A 4800-nucleotide genomic window follows, 5' to 3' on the forward strand; every position below is an offset into this window, starting at 1 on the left:
CAGAAGGAACTGGGCATTTGGTTTCAGTCCTGCCTTGCTCTCCTGGAGAAAGAGCTCTTGCAAAGGACCAGGGAAGGAAACATGGAAATGTTCCCAAGCCTGTTCTCCAAGCTGCCAGGCTAGCCTGCGATGGATAAAAGAAGGTGTGCTAGAGAAGTGGGAATGGCAGGCATTTGGTAGTACCTGGGAAGGTATCTAGGCTACCCAATTCCCTCTGACAAGTTCTGCCCAGGGTTGCCTCCTGAGAGAGCTGAATTTTCTGCAGCTGGGCTTCTTGGTCAATGGACTTTTAGAAAACAATCTCGGGCTTCTTGACGAAGGGACCTTTAGAAGTCAATCTCGAGTGATGTTTTATCCAAGAGTTGCTCAGCATTTGAAGGACAACTGTTCCCTGCATTCTGAAAATCATGTGCTGCTTGCCTTGAAGCTTGTCATGCCACATGCATGTAGGTTACAATGGGGGGCTTCAACCTGGCATTCCTCGAGTGAGAGTTTTCTGAGATTAAATGCTCATTAATTTTTTTTTTCAGAGAAATTATCTGTGGGTTTTTTCCATGGTAGTCATGGACACATATGTGACTTTCAATTGTGGCTGTGATTGGAAGCCATCAATATATGTGTATAAACACAACAACAAAAGAAGAGGTGAGTGAGTTTAACAACTGCTTTTCAAAGATAACTTTTTCCCAGGAAATGGAAATTGTAAAGAGAAATGTGCAGGCTCAGTGCTGTGAGATAGTGACCAGTGGTACTCCAGCTGAGTGGTTCAGAGCCTGCTGAAGGAGGGGGAGAGGAATGGCCTCACCCCTGTACTTCTGGCAGCAAGTACATGATTTATCCTCGGTGCAAAAGGGTAGTTTTTCCATAAGTAAAAAGTTAGCTTTGGTGATTGAAAAGGAAAAATGAAAATACGATGAAATGCACACCAAGGACTCAGAAAACAAATAGGCAGAAAAAGCCTCAATTTTTCCAGAATGTCTCACTTGAGGGCTTTTTAAAACAGCCCAGTACTGGATTTTTACAGGGCAGATGACCTGTTTTTCACTGCTCTTCAGTGGGAGTTTAGAAGTGCTCTTTGATTCTTCCTGATGAAATGGAATTAATTGTTTCTTTCAGTCCTAGTAACTGTGGTGTTTCCTTTCAGAAGGAAAAACATTACCAATTTTAGAAGCAAAGCAAAACAAAAAGCTGAGACCAAAGCTGTCCCAAAGCCAGCCTCACTAACAAGACCCAGATAACATGCCCAAGCTTGCTTTCTTTTTAGTGTGCCTGTCCCAAGAGCTGAAGGAGGCTCTGTGGGACGGCAGAAATTAATATAAAAAATTGTAATGACTGTCTCACCTTTCTTTTATGGAATATCCTTCCTTCCTGACTATCAACCTGATTTTCTCCCAGTTACTCATCCCTAGGAAACTAGGATTTGCATTGTCTGGGGTGCAAGTGTATTTGTTAGTCTGTGTAATATGCAGCACACTTCTGAGAGGGTCCGCACAAACAGTGGTATCCACAGCCCCTGGCTGCCAGGATGCTCAGCCCTCATGCAAAGAAAAGGCACACAAATGAAGATCAGTGGGAGAAAGGTGAACGGTCATCAACACAAAAAGACCAACAAGTTTCACTGGGAAGTGAGAGAAGGGAAGAGAATGTGAGCTTGCAAAGTTTAAATTCAGGTGTCTTCCATTTTACACAGCTATTCTAGAGGTGGAAAGCAAAGCAAAATGTAGAACGTATCCAGCCCTTTCTTGCCATGTAAAGGGACCCCAGAACTTTTCTGTGGTTTTATCCCCACCCACATGGTTAACTTCCTCTGCTGGGAAACGGTGCAGTTTGCGCTGGAGAAATTGGTAGGATCTCAAATTGTAAACCATGTAGCATTTGCTTGTTTTATAGAAGTAATTTTGAGAGAGAGAAAAGATGTGGTTTGTCCATGGTCATATGGTTGAGTCACTAGCAAAATGACAGCTGATGGCAGATCCTCTGGACCAGGCTGGACCTCCTAGTAGACCTATCTGAGCATTCATGACTTGAGGAAACATTGCTTGAATATGATGATTAAGGGGGATATGATAATTTATATGAGCAGAGCCAGAAGGGAGTTGAATCAGCAGACCCTAACAGTTCTGATGTAAGCCTCCAGGCGGCAACACGCCCTGTAAAACTTAGTGGGTTTGGTTTTACTGGAATCTGTGTCACTGACTCCAGGCATCCTCTAACACTCTTTTTTTCTTTCCATGTTAAATAATGGCAACTGGCATCACCTGTATCATATTCTTTTCCTTAAACCTGTACAAGTTTCACTGGTTACTGGCTCAAATGGTTCTGCTTAAAAGAGGTCATTAGTCCAGAAATCAAGGGAAGAACCAAGAAATATATTAACAGCAGAGTGTGTCCACCCATAAGGCAGAGGAAAGAATAAAGAACAGACATCATTCGTGACAGAAGGGATTTCAGATTGCCTCTTCCACCAGCAGGCAGGGTGTATTGCAGGTGAAGAAATAAAAGGAGAGGAACAAAGAAGTCTCTGGATTTTAGGACAAGAGGTCTCTACTTACGCTCTTTCTCACTAACTTTACAGGCTTTGCCACGCCAGAGAGTCAGTGTCAGCTCGGCCACCACCAGCTCCAGAGAAGGTGATGTACAAAGAACTTTGCTGAGCTGAGCCAGGTCCTTGTAAAAAGAAATGGTTGACGTGAGAGCACAGAATAGGGCAGAAAGGGATTTTTGTGTCTTGTTCTTCTATGAGTATAAAAAGAGTTTTAATTTTCTGCCATTGCTGGTCTGCCTGGAGTACTTTCCATTCGCCTCTGTCCGCCCTGAGGTTACCTCTGGTCTTCATCTACTACTTCAGAGCTATCCTTTCCTTCCTCAGCTCTAGTTTCCTTCCTCTCTTCCAAAGAAGCAGCCCTCTTACTTTCCAGACCCTTTCATCATTTTCTTGTTTCTTCTTTAAGTTTCCCCAGCCCATTGAAGGAGCAGTAAAATTTGGATAAATATAGAACTTTCCGCCTCAGTAGACGTGAGTTACAGGGCGAGCTAATATAACGTATCACTCAAGTCCCCCAAATGTCCCCTTTATTTTCATGAAATAAGGGCAGGAAGATGTCCCTGGGACTTCCCTGCTTTTGTCATTTTGATGGTACAGGGCATTTCTGGATAAATTTATTTTGTGTAGTCCGCAGTTCTCTGGAGTTCTCTCTGAAATCCCCTCAACTATAGTGAAGGCAGGTGAGCACAGAAGACTTGCTAACACATTTTTTTAATAAAAAGAAAAATGTGTGAAGGGTGTAGGTATGTCAGCCTCAAACAACAAGTAGTAAGTTAGTTGCTGGAGACCTGACCTGCTTTAGAGGGAACCCACTCTCTACTCGGAACAAAAAGGGGAAGGCTGGCAGAGGGAAGTTTAGGTGACTCGAGACCTACTCATTGGTCCGAGGAGATAGAAGAAAATGTTGAAAAAAGGTAGTGGTGGAGCTTGGGCTTTGGTTTGTTATTTGGCAGAGGAAGGGCTCCACTAAATCGAGCACAGTGGTGGAGAAGATGTCTCCAAGGACAGCTGTATCCAGCTGGAAGAGCCACTGCCCTGGCCCCCAGCCTCCAGCAACAGGTTAGACCTGATCTGGCGGGGCAGTGGGGGCTTTCTTTTTTCGCAGGTCAAAAGGCACTGCTTTGTGCACTGAGGTACTGAGAGCAGCAAAACAGGCATGGTTAACACTTGGGTGAGCCTGAGATGACCCAGGAAAGGTGCAAATACCACCCTGTTCCTTAGGACAGTTTAGTAGCAGTGCTCCAAATATTCCCACACATCTGTGTCTTAAATAAGAAAGGGTTTCTGGTTTTACGTGGGCTCCTGGCCACTATGTGGGCATCTTTGTCAATTTTTTGGCAGGGGCTTGAAATTGTGCCAACTCTGATATCTTTCCCATGAGCAGTGATGTTTTAAAACAGAAGACCTTGTAGGGCCTTGCAAGAGAAATATTACGATTGGTATGAATGACATGTGGACACACGCGTGCGCACATGTGTGTGTGTGTTAGAAAGCAGCTGAAGAAACAGCAAACACTGAATGCCCTGTATTTATTGCAAAGGATGCTGTTTCTAATTAATTGAGAAATGGGTTGTTTCTGTCAAGTCTGATAAAACTACAACAGAGACAACTTTTCAGTGTAAGATCCTGTCGCCTAACAATGGGAAGATGGCAGGGAGATTGCCCTGTATCAGTTGTGCTGCCCCTTTTCCTCCCAGCCCAACAGGAAGGTAGCAGCGAAAGCAAAGGACCACTCCCAATGATATAAAAGACATACTCAAAATCAGTTTCTCTTCACCAATAAAGAGAAGCCCAGAAGATCCTGGCCAGACCGTTTGAACATCTACAGCTTGTGAGTATGAAACTGGGCATAAAATCAACTTGCCTAGAGATTTCATATAATGAAATGACCTTCCCTTTCCATAAGATCTTCTATTGATTTTTTTTTTTCTTTTACACTAATTTCCCTCAGCCTAACATCAGGAAAAAGGGTGGGTTTTGTTTAGCTGGACTGAGGATCCAGAAAAAAGGCAGAGCCTTGATCTAGTACTCAGAATGTTATTGCTGACTATTGCCAGGCTGGTGACCTGTTATCAGGAAGTTCAGGTGTATGCTGCTGATTTTCACAAGCAGCGCGATCGTCCGTCCCGGAGAGCTGTTGGAACTAACTCTGTGCTTACAGCCTTCTCTGACTGAGACCTCGCTGCTTCTCAGGGTTTGCCGCACTCTTGCCTTAAGCAAGTGGTGTTTATTTTTTTTTTTTATTTGTTCTTCCA

The sequence above is a fragment of the Pygoscelis adeliae genome, unplaced genomic scaffold, assembly GCF_000699105.1.
Source record: "Pygoscelis adeliae isolate BGI_AS28 unplaced genomic scaffold, ASM69910v1 Scaffold124, whole genome shotgun sequence".
NCBI lineage: Eukaryota > Metazoa > Chordata > Aves > Sphenisciformes > Spheniscidae > Pygoscelis > Pygoscelis adeliae.